This window comes from Adiantum capillus-veneris, chromosome 27, assembly GCF_014529385.1.
Source record: "Adiantum capillus-veneris isolate H3 chromosome 27, ASM1452938v2, whole genome shotgun sequence".
Lineage (NCBI taxonomy): Eukaryota > Viridiplantae > Streptophyta > Polypodiopsida > Polypodiales > Pteridaceae > Adiantum > Adiantum capillus-veneris.
This window is the reverse complement of record NC_140957.1, coordinates 87,210,043-87,228,815: the sequence shown is the minus strand read 5'-3', so window position 1 is coordinate 87,228,815 and position 18,773 is coordinate 87,210,043. Positions and strand designations below refer to the sequence as shown.

At 43.6% G+C, this 18,773-nt stretch overlaps 1 pseudogene; it reads left to right on the top strand.

Annotated features, from left to right (window-relative positions):
• The window catches only part of LOC147422337 (uncharacterized), a 60,702-nt pseudogene extending 54,270 nt beyond the window's left edge, over nt 1–6,432 (top strand).
• Nucleotides 6,433–18,773: the final 12,341 nt, after the last annotated feature.

Sequence of the window (18,773 nt, the reverse complement as noted above, 5' to 3'; positions counted from 1 at the left end):
CTTGTGAGACTACCAAAAGAGGTCTCTCTCCGATTCGAGAAGAAGAAGAGAATCCATATGAAGGGCTCAAGAATTTACTTCTTGATGATGCATCTCCTTCCCAAAGGAGAACTCAAGAGCCTCCACCGAAGGAACGAGAAAGAAGCGAGTCTCCCGCCACCTCGGCGGAGATGGCTCCACGCTCAAGTAGTGTGTGGTACTCACTCTCTCACACTTGACGAGGGCATAAGGTGCAAAGTCAATGAGACTCCTCGCCAGTGCCCCAATGTCCTGTCTCACAGTGTAGAGAATGGGAGCTAAGACGAATGGATGCAATGATGCGGATCGCACTCAATGGGATGGGCTCAAGGATGTAGGGATGGGTTTGGTTACCTTGTTTGGAGAAGAAGAGAGATTTGTAGTTTGGGGCAACGTGTGTGGTGTAATGGTTGAAGCGAGAACCTCCGGATTTCTCCCAAGCCGTGATACATTGGCGTTGTAAGAAGGCCTCATTAACTTGGGAGTCGATCGACCCATCCTTGACCAAGTGACATGCATCCCATCTTCCAAACCATTTCTTGATGTCAAGCATCCACCCCAAACTTAGTATTTTGCTCTTGCATGTCTTTTGGATCTTTTGACTCGCTTCATATGCGATTCTAGGAAGTCGATACAAAGGGCTACGTTGTGTCTTAAGCATGTACTCCACAACCCTTTGCATGCCCAAGACCTCAATGGGAAGCGATCCGGACTCAAGAAGTAAGAGCATGTAGGGTGTTTGTGTCTTGACTTGGAGAAAGTTGGTGAGAAAACGCTTTTGCACATTCTTGAACTCTTTCCAAGTAGACTTCCCGATGCTACCACCCCACACCTCCACTCCATAAAGAAGCACCGGTGTCACCAATGTGTCAAAGAGATACTTTTTGAGAGCCCAACACTTGTTCTCTCAAGCATTGCACATGTTCTCGAATACATAATAAGCCCTCTTTCCGGCTTCCAAGCGCCGCATTGTGCAATCCTTCCATTTATGATTGGATGGAACCTCAAGGCCAAGGTACTTGAAGCTATCTACCACTTCAAGCTGCTCATTGTTGTATACAATGCATGGATTTTTTTCATTGAGGACATAACCTTGGTTTTGGATCCATTCACGATCAGCCCGCTATGTAGGCAAAAGCATTCCAAGACACTTATAAGCTTTTGTGCATCTTCTAAAGTATGTGCCAAGAGCACTACATCATCGGCATAAAGCAAAAGCTTGATCACCGCATTTCCGATCTTGACCTCTTCTATGCCTTCTGCATAAAATCAAGAACCATGCATTCCAATTCATCAATGAGTAGCCCAAAGAGGGTTGGGGAAAGTGGGCATCCTTGTTTGACACCAATGGTGCTTGCAAAAAATTCTAAATTCCATCTTCCATATGTAGTCGACATATCACTTTTTGGTAGATGCGAAAGACTGCATGCATAAATTCTCTTGGCACTTGAAGGCTTTGCATACGTCTCCACACACACACACACACACACACACACACACACACACAGAGAGAGAGAGAGAGCTGAATTTCTTTCACAGAATGAGAGAGAGAGAGAGAGAGAGAGAGAGAGCTAAGGTCGAGAGATGGAGAGAGAGGTGTGAGGGTGAGTGTGTGTGTGTGTGTATGTGGAGAGAGAGAGAGAGAGAGAGAGAGAGAGAGAGAGAGAGAGAGAGAGTTGGATTTACTGATAATGGAGGAGAGAGATAGGGAGAGTGACGCCAAGCTGGGGGGGAGAGAGAGAGAGAGAGAGAGAGGGTGGAGCCAAGGGTGGCAACCCCTCTATGAGCGCAAGGTCAAGGAGGGAGGGTGGTGGCGGCAAGCTGCAACAAAAAAAACATTTTTTTTTATAATTTGTATTATAAAGCTCCCCTTCTCTTGGGGTAGTACCCACGGCCAAGGTCTTCGAAGAGCGGCCATCATTAGCCCCCCCTTCTAGCTAGAGGCATTCATGTCTGTAGCTCTACTTTTGATTCTCTAGCAGCGGAGTTGGAGGGTTCTCTCTCCTCTAGAATATCTACCATGAACTCCGGATCAAACCTTAAGAAGAACCTTTTTAGCCTCTAGCCATTGACTTTGGTCTTGTGAATTCGACCATCTGTCTCCATCAATTTGTAGCTAACATTGGCGTATCCCCTTTTGATGATGAATGGCCCTTCCCATATTGGTTGAAACTTCTTATCTTTTCTAGTGTCGAATCTGTTGTCGTATCTCAATAGTAACATGCTTTTCTTCAAACCCTTTTCCTTAAGCTCTTGATTGAATGTGAGTCGGCATTGTTATGCGTGCATTGCATAGTAGTTGATCGCATCTTCCCTGTCCAATTGAAGCCTTTCTAGGTCCAAGATGTGGTTGCGGAGATGGGCAAATTGGGCGTTGTAACTAACTAGCCATGACTCGCAAGCTGGCTATCTGTACGTTGATGGGTAGAATGGCCTCTTTTCCATACACCACATGGAAAGGGGTGAAACCTAGTGATGTTTGGAATGTCGTGCAGTAGGCCCAAAGAGCGGCCATGAGATGCTTATCCCAATCACTTGTGTGGTTATTCACCTGCTTTGTGATGATTTTACATATCATGCCGTTTACCTTTTCCACTAGACCATTGCACTGTGGATAGTATGGAGTGGAGTGTCGGTGTGTGATGCCTAGCTTTTTCATCAGTTCTCCCACCAAGTCACCTCTTAAACCTGGCCCTCTATCATATATTATCTTTAGAGGTGTGCCAAAACGGCACAACAGATGTGCTCAAATATGAACTTTGCCACTTCTTTGGCTATAATGCGTGTGGTGGCTGCTGCTTCCGCCCATCAGATCATGTAGTCTACACCAACTAGAATGTACAGTTTACCCGACTGGTCCCTTGGTAAAGGCCCAATTGCATCTATTCCCCACTTCTCAAATGGGCCATATGAGATTATAGGAGTTTGTGGCTCATAGGTTAGTGTTCGATCACTGGATAGTTGACAAGCTCTGCATGTTTTACACCAATGATGCACATCCCTATTCAGACTAGGCCAGGAGAATCCTGTGTATAGAATCTTCCTCCTAGTAATATCTAGAGCAAAGTGGCCGCCGCAAACATCATCATGGAAACTTGAGATCACCCACGTGATTTCACTGGAGATTGGCACTCGTATGAGGATCTGGTCTTTGCCCTTGCAGTACAAGGTGTTGTTTATAAGGCGGTATCTTGTTGCCTTTCGGACAAGCCATTGTTTTTGGCCCTTGGTATACCCTTCAGGACGTTCTCCTGTATCTAAGAAGCTGATGATATCCGACATAGCATCACTACCCTGAAAGAGGGGAAGCTTCGGTTTGATTGCTCCTATGGGAACATCTTGTATTCTTTTCCTGGCTAGAGCATCTGCTTCTTGATTTTTAGTCCTAGAGACATGAAATAGCTGCACCGCTTTAAACTTTCTTAAAAGATCCTTAACTTGGCGTAAGTAAAACCTGATTTTTACAAACCCAAGTGCCATTTATCTACTTTATTTAGAGCATGGCATCACCAAACACATTTAGGCGTTGAACCCCTTGTAAAACACATTGTTCTAATCCAAGAATTAGGGCCACGTACTCTGCTTCGTTGTTGGAGTGGGAGTGTAGTAGCTTCCCAATAGAGAAGACCTTTTCCTTTTGCTCATTAAAAATGACGATGCCAGCTGGTCCACTGTCCTTTTGTAAGCTCCATCAAAGAAAAGCGAGTGGGCTCCTTCTAGCTTAGGAACTTCTACCATTGGTGTCACTCCTTTGCCTTCTGTGTTGACCTTTAGCTTCTTCTCATAGTGACGATGAGTAAGAATACCTGCTAGACTAGCTTAGATGAGACATCCATGTGTCACATCACATATGGAAAGGCTTCTTCCATTGTTAGAATTACAAAGGGTCTATGTAATAGATAAGAGCGAAACTTTGTGGTGGCAAACAGTAATGCAAGAACCATGTGCTCTACCGTGGTGAATCCTTTTTCTGATGGGGTCATGGCACGACTAGAGAAGTAGATAGGATGCATGAAAGAGGTTTGGGGGTCCTTCTGCATTAGTACGACCCCAAGTGTATCACTTCCTACACTGGGGTTAGCATAAAATGGCTCCTCCCATCTAGGGGGTGCAATGGCGGGAAGTGAAGCCAGGATCAGTTTCACTTCGCTAAACTGTTGCTCATTTTCTTCACTCCATAGGAAGACATCTCTATGGGTGACTTGTTGTAAAGGGAGAACCACTTGAGAGAGTAAGTGAATGAACCTGCTCAAATACTTTACCTTGTGAAGGAAAGAGACCAATTGCTTAACTGTTGTGGGTGATGACAAAGATACTAAAGCTTGAACCTTGCTTGGGTCAGCCTCAATTCCTTTGGATGAAATTACATGGCCGAGAAGAGTGACCTTGCTTTCACCAATCTGACACTCATCTATGTTAAGCTAGCCACCCAAGGTTTGCAGCCTAGCCAGGCCATCATAGACCTTGCTCAAATGGAGGGAGCGAGAGCTGTAGATGCAGAAATCATCTATGAAAACCCGTATTGACTTACCAAAGTATGGCTAGAAGACAAACGTTACATAGCATTGGAATGTGGCCAGAGCGTTGGTGAGGCCAAAAGGCATCACTCTGTAAGCAAAACATCCCCATGGTGTTATGAAGGTTGTGTTTTTTTGGTCTTCTTCTGTGTGTAGCGCTCATGACCTGCTATCTCGTTGAGAAGCTCGTCTTGGAATGGGAGGGGAAAATGATCCCTCTTTGTTGCTGCATTGAGAGGTTTGTAGTCTACACAAACTCTCCACTTACCGTTCTTCTTTGGCGTGACCACTACTAGAGAGACCCACTTTGAGTCTTCGACGGGGTAAATGAAACCTACCTGTAGCAAATTCCTTACCTCTTTGAGCAATGCCTCTTGTTGAACTACCCCAAGCCTTTTGAGCTTTTTCACTGCAGGCTTACTTCCTTCCTTGAGTCTTATGCAGTGCTGCATCACTGTGATCTTGTCATAACCGTCAACGAAAAGTGTGGTGAAGTTACCCAGCATAGAGATGTACTCTTCTCTCTCTTTGCTAGCTAACTCATTGGAGAGCATCCGATGTAACTTACTTGTATCCACCAAGGGTTGCGTACCTGATGGTCCCTCTTGGTCCTCCAGTGGTGCTTCAAACTGTGTCAATCTCTTTGGATCTCTAAGGATGACTCCCATCACTTCAATGCTATTGTCGCTCTCTTCAATGATTGTCGTCTCTTCTCCTGAGGTCGTCGAAAAGTCATTGGTGAATTCGTCTTCCGATGCCTCCAAGATCATGTTGCATTGTTTACCATGTCATAGAATATGGGCTTTCCCTTAGCATCCTTCATCTGGATCATTCCAATACTCCGTTCTTGCTTAGCCTCCATAGCCATGAGCCATGGCCTTCCGAGAATGATAGGGTAGCCCTCCCCTTTGTGTGGCATGACAAAAATGTCTACCTCCACTTCTGTGTTGAATGCCTTCACTCTGACTGCATTCACAATGCCTATGCACTTCACTTTGACGTTATTTGCCATTTTAGCTTGACAGGGTGCCGACCTACTTACCTCTAGGCCTAGATGGTGCATCATTTTCTCACTCATGACACATATATGTGTGCCACCATCTATGTAGATGTTTGAGATACATTGCCCCTTGATGTGGACATCCATGATAGGTAGGATGTTGTCTAGATTCCTCCCAGCTATCCTTGGTCTTGACTTTCTAGTACTTACCATCTTTGTCCATTGTCTCCTCATCCTTGGTGCAAGATGGAGTAATTGGGGCCAGGTTATTCTCAGACCCTGCATTAAAACATCTTGAACTAGGCCATATGGTTTAGCATACTCGCCCAACGAAAAATCCACGATGTTGATCTTTCGTCGAGGCTTAGGCGCATGCTTGCTAGACTCTCCTTTTCCTTTCATCTTCTCCTCCCTTTGAGAGGCCTCTTTGTGCCTAACACACTTCACTCCCATGGCATCTACTTGTTCTACTTTTCCTTTTCCTTTGTCCTTCTCTTTGAATGCTCTTCTACCTTCCCCTTTCCCTTAGCTTCAAGATTGATGACTCTCACTGCTTGGTTTCCAGCAAGTGGTGGGGGTAGAGGTGGAATTAGAGGTTGCGGCGGTGGTGGTGGTGGTTGTATGGGCGGTCAAAGGATTTGGACCAGTGGAATCGGCTCTAGTTGCATGGACGGTGGTGGCCTCACCCTTGGCGGAGAAATCTGATTCTGCCTTCTCTATTGAAGTTTTGCCTCCTTGGATGAGGACAATAGTACATGCCATGGCCGTCCTCTCCACAATTGTAACAATGGTAGTCTTAATTCTGTCTTTGCTACTTTCTTCCTTGATCTGACTTTCTGGCAGGTGCATGCACTTGCTGCACCAAATGTACTGAAAGATTCTCTAACTGGTTGGTGATTCGATCGAGCAGGTCTTGTTGACCTTCAACCAGTTCTTGTGGCTGATTCCTCTGGACTGCTGCTACAAGTGCGGCTAGGTGTGGTCGAGCCCTACTCGGTTCCTCTTCCTCGGTAGTTCTGGCTTGTAGATGCAATTTCTTATCTTTAAGGTGGGCTACTTCAACTACTACCTCATACGTAGCGGGAAACCTTCCCTTCACCTTGTCTTTAAGAATTGGACATAAACCAGCCACAAACCGGTCTTTAGGAAATCGGGTGCCCCTTCACCCTCCCTCAATGATGCAACCCATCGTCCCCATAGATCCACGAACTTCGATTTGTATGCTACATATTCAGCCGTACTTCCTTGCTTCAATCCCATCCAGCAATTGCCATAATTTTTCTGATGAGATACCTACTCCAAAGTGCTGCTTTTAGTAGGTCCCGCCTCTCCTTGGTGGCTTGCACCAAGGCGTTGTACCATGATCTTGCTTCCACTTTCATTAACAGTGGAAAAATACGCAGACGTGAAGCATCGTCATCCCTTCCAGAGATGACACATGCTATTTCAAGATTATCTAGGAAATCTGAAGCATCTTCCCCGCCCTTCCCCGTGAAGGTTGGGAAGGAAACGTTTGCCATTGCAAAACAAAAAAAAATTTCAAACTCTTTTTTTCCTTAAACACAAGTAGCTTAGCGGCTTCTTACAAGGTTGGGTGGATAGATCAAAACAGGATGAAAATTGAAAGATTAAAGGAGTGATGGTAATCCAGCACGGGGAGGATGATGGAATTTGGGGAGCTAAGGATCTCTCCTAGCGCCGCAGCACCAAACAAGAACACAATCTTTTGCTGATAGAAGATTTTCCTATCTACATATATATGTACGTGCATGTGTTGCAAAAATCTAAACGAAAAAGCGATTGGTCCGTTATCCACCATGATGCACAGAGTATAGAGTACTCACTTATACCCTCACCATGCCGGTGTTGACAAGTCGGCACATCCACAGGAGGTCATCGCCCGCCATAGGATCCACCTTCACTTCATTGCTCATCACGTATGAAGTGATGGTGACATGTTTGACCACTCCTAGCCTTTTAGCTAGCAGCAGTTGCAAGTAGTTACCGTAATCGGCTCGTTGCATGAATTCCACACTATTTAATTGTAGCTCATCTTTGGCCCACTGGGTTTCACCCGTGTGGTAGACAGTTTCTTTAGGATGAGTTGTACAGGGAGAGGAGGAAGGCCCTCTACCCGCCTTCCAAAATAGCGAGGACAGTAGCCAAACCACTCCTCTCTAGGGCATGGAAACCTCCTTATCACCTCTGCTTTGGGGTTGTCGAAGTGAACTGGAAGCACTCGCATGCGTGCCGCGAATCGATAGGCGATCTTCCGTCGCTTTACTTTGGATGACCTTCAATCTGACAGCCTAGGCACGATTCTGCTTTCTAGAGCCGAACTTGAAGCACTCGCGTTGCCAGGTGTTTCTTCTTCCTTGGGGGTTATGTGATTTAGGATTGGCCTAGCCCTCCTTTCCCCTTGTCACAAGCAGCCCCTTTCGGCCACTTAGGAGCAGAGGGTACACTTCTATTTTCAGATTCCTTAGGGAAGAGAGGCTTTACTAACCTCTTTCCTTCCTTAATATGGATGATTTCTTGGCGGTGGACGTCAATGTAGAGGATTTTTGCATCTCCTTTACTTCCGTTGATGGCACTCATTAATAGAGTGCGGTGGGTGATGGCAAATGAGAGCAGCCTACTGCCCTCCCTTGGGTGGCTCTTGATTCACGGTTAGAATGAGAGATGCGAGATGGAGAACTTACTTCCTGGATGTTGACGACGGTGTATTCTGGCAGCAACACTTCGATGAAGGCTCCTAGTGCTTCTTCAATCTCTTCCTCCTCCATTCTCCAATTGGAAAATTCTCGCAGCCACTCGTCCATGGTCGACGTCATGCATCATTTTTAGTGCTGTAAATTGAAGGATTTCGAGAAGCCCTCCTCAGTGGGGGCACCAAATGACAAGCGCAAGCGCAAAACAGAGCCCAGTGGCCTCTATGCCAGGCCCGTGCATGCATAACTCGTCACAGGGAGTGAAAAGGGGGACATCACCTAGCTTTGAGCGGCTAGGACACAGACAACAACGGTTCAAATAACACTAACACATCATACCGTAGAGAGAGAGAGAGAGAGAGAGAGAGAGAGAGAGAGAGAGAGTGAGAGACTGACTATAGTGCATTCTCTAGGGATTTCTCACGTGTACAGAGATCCTACTCTTGTGCATAGTGACCCTTGGAGTCAGTGTGTGTGCATGACTTCTCTTTCAAGTGCTGACCCCCCGATATTGACCTCTCAATGCTCTTTTATAGGTGGAGGCTGCTTAGTTTAGTATAAATTGATTAGGTTTAGGGCCCTAAGCTGGAGAGACAAAATAGGCAGCCGGGTCCCAGATGGTTGACTGGTGCTTTGTTTTGGGAGAAATAAGAAAATGATATTCTCCTAGGTTGGCCTTTGTGACCATCACCTAGAGAGAGGTGGAATATACAATGGGTTTTTTTTTACCAAGTTTGGCTTGGAAAACGGAAAATGAATTACCCTACACATGTTTACTGAGGAAGTGCATCGTGGATGAGATGTCAGTGAATCGCAGGCTTAACTGGTGCGTTGGTGTAGCGCTCGTCAATTTCGGTGCCGGCTGGGGCATGCCTTCGGTGTCATCCTTTGATTTGTTGTCGCCATTGCATGTTTTTGTTGTCGTTTGTCGATGCGTCGATCTCCATTTTCTTTGCTTTCTTTGCTTCCTGTGTGTGCATTGTTGGTGCGTATGTGATTGTGTGCGTGTGTTGTATGCGTGTAGTGTGTGTGCGTGTGTGTGTGGAGAGAGAGAGAGAGAGAGAGAGAGAGAGAGAGAGAGAGAGAGAGAGAGAGAGAGAGAGAGAGAGAGAGAGAGAGAGAGAGATGAGGTCAAGAGAGAGTGTGTGTGTGTGTGTGTATGGAGAGAGAGAGTTGAGGTCGAGAGAGATGGAGAGAGAGGTGTGAGGATGAGTGTGTGTGTGTGTGTGTGTGTGTGTGTATGGAGAGAGAGAGAGAGAGAGAGAGAGAGAGAGAGAGAGAGAGAGAGAGAGAGAGTTGGCTTTACTGATAATGGAAGAGAGAGAGAGGGAGGGTGGCGCCAAGCTGGGGGGAGAGAGAGAAAGGGTGAACCACGGGTGGCGGCCCCTCTGTGAGTGCAAGGTCAAGGAGGCAGGGTGGTGGCGGCAAGCTGCAGCAACAAAATATGTTTTTTTTATTTGTATTATAAAGCTCCCCTTCTCTTGGGGTTAGTAACCACAGCCAAGGTCTTCGAAGACCGGCCATCAACACACACACACACACACACGTATATCTTCCTCTCTCCCCCCTTCTCTCTCTCTCTCTCACTCTCTCTCTATCTATCTATACATATATATATATCTTCCTCTATCCCCCCCCCCCTCTCTCTCTCTCACTTGTACATGAGAGAGAGAGAGAGAGAGAGAGAGAGAGAGAGAGAGAGAGAGAGGAGGGGAGAGAGACTAAGATATATGTATATAGAGAGAGATAGAGATAGAGAGAGAGAGAAGAGGGAAGATATGTGTGTGTGTGTGTGTATATATATATATATATATATATATATATATAGAGAGAGAGAGAGAGAGAGAGAGAGATAAAAAAGCTCGCTTTGAAAAGCTCGTTCAAAAATTGATTTTGGAGCGAATTTTTTAAAAAAATTGGTCTGTTGAGCAAAATCTGAAAAAAGCTCACTCCAAAAGCTCGCTTGAAACCTCAACTCAGAATTCTCTTAAGGGAAACTCTCTCATTTCATAAGTTAAATTCCTCTAAATCTAAAGTAAGTATTAAATTCTCCGACAGGGATTGACATCACAAGTGGGTGCTTCAATTAATAGGGGGTTCATAATGATGAATTGCAACGTAAAAAGAAAAGGATGCAACCATACTTAATGGCAATGATCTGATATAAGGAGCTATACATCATATCTTTTTGGCACTCATTATTACTTCATATAATTTGACTCAAGATGATTTTTTAAATGGACTTTTCAAAAATTGTATATGGTACTGGCATAAGGTCAGTCTAAGCTCTAGGCATCAACATAGGATCGTTCTTTGCTTATAAACCCAATACATCAATACATATTTTTGGCCTCGAAAGGCCATAGTATCCATATGGATGAAGGTCATTCAAATTTTCTTGCTTGACATGTGTCCTTCAAAAGAGCTTTAAAAAGTCTTGAAGAGAAATGAAAAGAGAGAAAACGTGTCCTTTCAAATGATCTTTCCCAAAACCATGTCCTTTTGAATGATCTTTTCCAAAAGCTTTATTCAGTTTTTCAAATTCTTTTGGAGGGAGGTGCAACAAATGATTTGAAGTTTGAATCTAATAATTTTCAAAACTTTTGATTTTTTAAATGTACCATTAATAATTTAAAAATCAACTAAATTCCATAGAAGCATGGCACATTGCATATAGGCAAGGCCACCCCTTTATCTATACTAATTATACTGGGGAGAGGGATTCCCTCCCCCCCGTGTCAAAAGCTCCTTCAAGCGGTGGGTGTGGCCTGCAGCTCCAAGAGCACACCGACGCATAGAGAGAGAGAGAGAGAGAGAGAGAGAGAGAGAGAGAGAGAGAGAGAGAGAGAGAGAGAGAGAGAGAGTGGCGGCCGAAGGCCACCGGTTGCGCTAGTATATAATAAAATTTTTCTGATTTCCCAAATGCAGGAAGCTTTTCATTTTCTACACCCTTTATTTTTTGCATTTTAGATGGAGTTTCTATTTTTTTCAAATTGTGGAGAACTAACCACTTTAGAAAACTACAAATCTACATTTCTTCTAGCTACAAATCCAAAACCCATTCATTTCTCAGATTCAGTCCGGATACGTGAAGCCTAAGGAAAAGAAGCATCCCTCTACCTTGTCGGCACAAATCTTTGCCATCTCTTTATCTCTATCTCTGCCATCGTCATCATGCTCGTACATATCAATTGTCTCTCTAACTATGCCCTTAGATTGGTGGGCCATGGCTCTCAACCACGTCCTCAAATGCCAAGGCTCTCTGTATCTTCCACCTCAAAGTCTCTCTCTCTCTCTCTCTTTCTCTCTCTCTTGCACGTGCCATTTTCTTCTCAAAGTTGTCAAGGCATCTTTGTAGATTCCTATGCGAACAAATGGGTTCAAAATTAAGCAAACTTACTCAGTTTGAAATTAAGACATTTGGTGAAGGGTTTTATTTTCTCAAAAAAATACAAAGTCCATTTTAGTCAAGGCAAAAAGAGTGAGGCACTTTAAGGCAATGCCTCTGTTGGAATTAGGGTTGCAGAGAAACACACACAGCTTGGAGAAGACGAAGGAAGCTCAAGGCACACAATAGAGAGTGTGTTACTTAGTGTGCAATGGAAAGATAGATAGCCCTAGAGTGATGGGCGTATATACAATGCACGGGGGAAAAAACCTCCTAAAGAGGGAAAAAATGCCCCGGCGGTCCTAGTGTGTTCACACACATCACTACCACATGTATATGGTAACAAATCCCCCCTGGAGTGATGTGGTGAACGAGAGCTGGCACATGAGTAAAGGGAAGTGCCATGCCCTGAGGACAGGATCAGTCCACAAAGGGGAGTAAGCCCAAAGCTTTGCGGAAAGCTTCAAGCTTCTCACGAGACAATGCCTTTGTGAAAAGATCTGCAAGGTTGTCCTGTGTTGGCACATAAGCCAAGCTGATCTCTCCTGCTGAGAGCCTCTCCCTGACATAGTGGTAATGCACCTCAATGTGCTTTGTGCGAGCATGAAAAACTGGGTTCCTCGCAACTGCCAATGCGCTCTGATTGTCAGTGTAGATAGTGTTGGCAGTGTCCTGTCCAACACCCAAGTCAGCCATAAGGCGTCTGAGCCATACACACTCAACCGTAGCTGTGAAGACTGCCCTGTACTCAGCCTCACAACTCGAAGTGGCCACAGTAGGTTGCTTCTTGCTCAACCATGATATACATGAACTGCCAAGCATGAAACAAAAACCACTTGTGGACACTCGCGTGTCAAAACAACCAGCCCAATCTGAGTCCGAAAAAGCATGTAAGTCTGGCGGCAATGATCCCCCCTTGGGATAAAACAAGCCAAGATGTAAAGTGCCACTAAGGTAGCGGAAAATCCTCTTGACAACCTGCCAATGCTTAGACCCTGGGCTATGCATAAATCTGCTGACCTGCGAGACTGCAAACTGAATATCTGGCCTCGTGTTGCATACATAAATGAGGCAGCCAACAGCAGTTTGGTAAAGAGTGACATCAGCAGGATCGCCAGCATCATGTAGACTCAACTTCAAACCTGTTTCCATGGGAGTGGCAATAGGTTTGCAATCCTCAAGTCCAAACTTACATAGCAATGTCTCTATGTAACTTTTCTGACACAAGGCAATACCACTATCACACTGCTTAAACTGTATACCCAAGTAATGATGCAACAGCCCCAAATCTTTCATCTTGAAAGTAGCATTCAAATCAGCCTTAAATTCAGCAATATGTCTCTCATTTGGTCCAGTGATCAGCAAATCATCAACATAAAGAACCACAATGAGAAATACATCATCCTCACGCTTTACATACAATGTGCTTTCTGTTGGACTGTTACGAAAGCCTCGTTTAACCAAATGAGTGTCAGCTTTCTCATACCAAGCACGAGGAGATTGCTTCAACCCATACAAAGCCTTCTTACATTTGCACACTTTGTCCTCTTGTCCTTTTATGACAAAACCGCGAGGCTGCGTTACATAAACTTCCTCAAATATGTCACCATTCAAGAAAGCAGTAACAATGTCTGATTGATGTACATCCCAACCAAAATGAGCTGCCAATGCACATAGAAAACGCACAGTAGTCATACGACAAGTGGGAGCAAAAGTCTCTTCATAATCTATGCCTTTTTGTTGTGCATAACCCTTTGCAACAAGTCGAGCCTTATGGCGATCGATCTCACCATCCGGCTTGCGTTTCAACTTGTAAACCCACTTCGTACCAATGGCCTTTTTGCCAGGAGGCAAATCACATAAAGTCCATGTGTCATTCTCTATAAGTGCATCATATTCTGATTTCATGGCAGCAATCCAATTTTCTGAATTCTGTGCTTCATCAAAAGACAGAGGCTCCTCAACATCATGTAAACTAGACACAGCCAAAGCATAACAATCTGATGCATAAGATGCATGGCGAGAGCCTGAACGAGTACGACTAGATAAAGGTGCATCCAATTTACTGTCACGCAAAGTGTGCACCAGCCATTTTGGCATACCTCTAGCCTGCTCATTTTCAGCCCTTTCCTCATCAAGTACATCATGTACATCTGCATCAGTAATAGGCTGTTCTAAAACATTTTCAGAAACCCCCATAGGCTGTACATTTGCCTCATTGGAACTTACAATCGTATTTCCACCACTGAAAAGAGGCAACAAAGTGTCATAAATGTCCTGTGAGCTTACATTACTGTCTCTAGTACATGACAGCAAGGGTTGAACAGAATCTTCCACAAACACTACATCCCGTGAAACCAAAATACGTTTTGTTTGCGGATGATACAACCTGTAACCTTTGCTTTCAGCACTATAACCAACAAAAATACATTTGACAGCTTTATCATCCAATTTTCTGCGCTGCACTTGTGGCACCAAAGCATATGCCAAACAGCCAAAAACACGCATGTGCTCAATAGAAGGTTTTCTATCATGCCATGCTTCATATGGAGTAATAGACTGCAAAGCTTTCGTAGGACACCTGTTAAGTACATAAGTGGCACACATGATGGCCTCAAGCCAAAAAGAATGCGGCAAAGCTTGACTTTTGACCATACATCGTGCCATTTCCGTTAGTGACCTGTTTTTCCTCTCAGCAACACCATTTTGCTGAGGTGTATAAGGCACTGTACATTGGTGTTTTATCCCACGACTAGCCAGAAATGCATTAAATTCATGAGACATATACTCCCCCCCTCGATCGGAACGGAGGGTGCCCATAGTACATTTTGAGACATTTTCAGCCATAGCCAAAAATTGTTTGAAGCACATAAAAACTTCGGACTTCGCTTTAAGCGGAAATACCCACGCATGCCTGGAGTAATCATCAATGAAAGTCACGAAGTACAGGTAATTGCCCAAGGACGGAGTTTGCATGGGCCCACAAACGTCACTATGCACAAGCTGCAACCTGCATGTGGCCCTAACTGAACCATCCTTTGGAAACTTAGAACGCTGCATTTTACCCAGAATACAGCCTTCACAAACATGTTTGATAGGTGCTTCAAGAGGCGGCAAAGAAGCAACCATATCAGATTTTTGCAAACGCAGCAAACTGGCAAAATTCAGATGACCAAAACGTGCATGCCAAAGTTTTGCATCTGAAATAGCCCTTGAATCTGCAACAGCATTTGCAAAATTTTGTCCACACTTGTCATACAAAGTGAGCTTATACAGCCCACGGCACAAAAGCCCAGATGCAACAATTTCATCACCAAAACTGAGATCATGAACTGTACATCTGTCATCCACAAATTTGACTACAAGTCCAAGTCTAGCAAGTGCGGATACAGACAATAGATTCTTCTTGATCCCAGGTACATAAAGTGCATCAACAAGTGTGAAGGAACTGCCATTAGCAGCAGTGAGCACAATCTTTCCAACTCCCTGAACTGGATAAGAGGCGTTGTTGGCACAAGTGACTGAATTCCCATGAGGGACAGACTCGAGAGAGGTAAACAATTCACGATGTGAGGTAATGTGCTTTGTAGCACCACTGTCGAAATACCACACATGTGAATCTGCAGCAACTGACAAGCATGCATCATGGACAACAGGATTGTAAGTGCACTCTGCGCTAAAAGCCCATTCTGCATCAACATCAGCATCACAATCTCCTTTCACAGAAGACTCAACAATGGCTGCATTTGTAGTGGAACCAGCATTTGCAGTGGAACCACCCTCTTTCTTCTTAGCCTCTTTGGCCTTCAACTTAGGACACGACTTGATCAAGTGATCATTGGCTTTACAATAATGGCAACGCATCTTCTTTTTGCCCTTATCACCAGAATTGCCAGACGAAGTGCTGCCAGCAGAAGCATTAGGAACAAAATTTTTGCCACTCGCAGCAGAACCATAAGAAGTGGCTGCATTACTGTTACCACCCTTTCTTTGAGAAGCAATAAAAGCCTGTTCAACTGCACGCTGCCTAGTCCTGTTTTTTCTAGAAAGTGACTCTTGCAACAGCAATGTGCATAATGCATCAAACTTGACAACTTCAGGATTTCCTTGGGTCATCAGTCTCCAAGTACTAGCAAAAGTCTGGTAGGAATCTGGTAAGGCATCAAGAACAGTCTGCACAAGGGAACTGTCAGAAATGACTTCACCTGCAGAAATGAGTTGCTCATTGATATCCTTGACACTAGCAAGGAAAGTGTCCATATCATCTTCCTCATGCATAATCTTCGACTCTAGCTCTTTACGCAGCAAAGCAATTTTAGCCTCATTGCGGCTTGCATAAAGACCTGCTAGAATATCCCAAGCCTGTTTTGCAGATTTTGCTGAACGGATGTGAGGAATAATGGTGCGCTTCACAGACAACGCAATCAATGCATGAGCCTGCGCATCCTTAACATCCCAACGAGCTTGTTCTGCTGTAGGCAAAACAACTCTAACAGCTGCAATCCTTGCAGCAAGACCTGCAACATCCTCAACATCGCCTACATCTTCAGAACCAGGACGTACATCAATGCCCTGCACAATGTTCCAGACACCTTTTGACACAAGAACGTGTTGCATCATATAAGCCCACATAGGGTAGTTGTCCCCATCCAACCTGTCCTCAGCAGCAAACATCTTGAACACATCTGTGTTGTTGTTGTCAGCCATGGTAAATGCTGCACCTGATGTGAAAACTGCCCGAAAATAGGAGAAATGGAGCGGGAACAACTTGTGCTATATAGCACAAACCGTAGAAGACTATAAGGCACCTGTTATGCAGAAAACGGCACTGACTGAAAATCTGCACAAAATGACGAAATAGCCTGTGCAGTACTGCCCGTAGTGGAGACGGAGGCCGAAATGAGCCCGAAACGACCTGCGAACGCTTGCCAAAGCTCACTGAAATCGGAGAAAGTGAGCAGGCGTGTGCTGGAGCAGCTGGCGACTAAGCCCGGGAGGACGTGACCTGCTCTGATACCAATTGTTGGAATTAGGGTTGCAGAGAAACACACACAGCTTGGAGAAGACGAAGGAAGCTCAAGGCACACAATAGAGAGTGTGTTACTTAGTGTGCAATGGAAAGATAGATAGCCCTAGAGTGATGGGCGTATATACAATGCACGGGGGAAAAAACCTCCTAAAGAGGGAAAAAATGCCCCGGCGGTCCTAGTGTGTTCACACACATCACTACCACATGTATATGGTAACAGCCTCTTGTGCAATGAGTTAATGAAAAAATTTCATCTCATATTGTAAATGTTTTTTTTTCAAACTCATAATTGTGAGTATATAATTTGTCACATCATTGGAACATTGGACGTTGGTAGTCTCTTATAGTAAATGTTAAACCAAACATCAATTTAAAGTAGATTTTTAAATCTTTCTCTCTTTCCTAGATACATACACACACACATATACATACAAACTCTCTCTCACTCTCTCTCTCAAATTATTATGAATTTTAACATTTTTAAAATAGGTTTTTAACTCTCATGACCCCTCAAAATTCACTTTTTGCCTTTTGAAGCCCATGTGAAGACTTCACCTTGTTGTTATAGTTCTACTTCTCGACCTATCGAAAAAGCTTTTAAAAACACCTCTCCATCATGTATTCATGATAGTCACACCTTTAGACTGGTACTTCGTACTAAGAACATGGACGAAAGAATTTTTGGATGCATTGAAGTAAGAAATCAACCCTAGATAACAAGACATCAATCCTATACCTTGGCAGTAATATCATCTAGTGAAGAGTTTGTGGAAGCATTGAAGTAAAAACCCATTTCCACATAAAGTTATGCTATTAGATAACATCTATACTATATATAATGCAGCTTAAAATTTTCAAGGAAGGAGAGGGCCTCCATGTGTCACTCATTGGTTCACTTCACAGAAAATCTTACAAAACATCTAATCTAAAATGCAAAAGAGAGAGTAAGATTGTAAGAAATAACAAGCAACTTTTGTCAAAATGTAAAGTCAAAAAGAATTTCCTTTTTTTATTAGAATTTTTTTTTTAGTAATAGAAAGACTTTCTACTCTACATATAATAAATGTATTGGTTTAAATGCACATAGCAATAAAGAACAAAATTTAGTGGATATTTATTATTTAATTAAAATTTAATTTTGAAGATATATATTGGCTTTATCTTTTCATGAGGTTTTTTTTCAAGACTACTATTGATAGTTTCTAAAAAAATAAAAGTTTGTATTTCTTTAAAGAGATTGAAAAAAAAAACTCGTGTGGTGTTGACTTGGGGTTGTTTCGCTTTGAGGAAATACATGCAAATGAAGGAGTCGTTATCCATGTTATTGACCGTGAATATGTGTGTGTGTGTGTGTGAGAGAGAGAGAGAGAGAGAGAGAGAGAGAGAGCTGCATTGCCTGTGTGTGCACAAAAGAAGATTGTGCTACATTGCCTCAATGTCCAATCTCGCATTTAATAGAGCAATAACTAAGCTAAATGGTTGGTATAGTATAGATTGTGCGCAAGGAAATAGGCTCAAGCATGTTGGTTGAATACAATACGCTCTCTCAAAGAGGAACATGCTTTTATAATTAGAGGATAAAGGGAGATAGAGATTAACGACGTGCATGATATTAGGTCACAACCTCAATTTTACACCACGTCCTTCAATTTAACATAATGACCAAATCTCCTCCCAAAATAAACAATTGAGCAACCTTATTTTGCTTTCATTTCTATCACATTTTAAGATGCAAATGATGTGAAAGTGTACGTGAACAAATAGTGTGCACCTTATCATACTAAGCTACCTATGAATTGTTGTGATTAAGTGATGATGTAAACCATTACCATACTTGTGAACATAGATAGAGATGCAAGCAAAGCATCTAGAGAGCAGCATAGATGTAAGGGTCAATCACATTCTTAATATTAAAAAAAAGTTAGCTCATCTCTTTGACACTTAAAGCTTTCCTGGTACATTGGAAACTATGAGCCGTTATCTTTTCATAACTCTACTCTTAGACATGAAGAGTTTTATAATTACTCACCGTAGCAATTATGGACCCTCATCTTTAAACACTTGCTCGCTTATCCACTTTGTACTTCTCGACTTGGTAGCATCTTTGTCA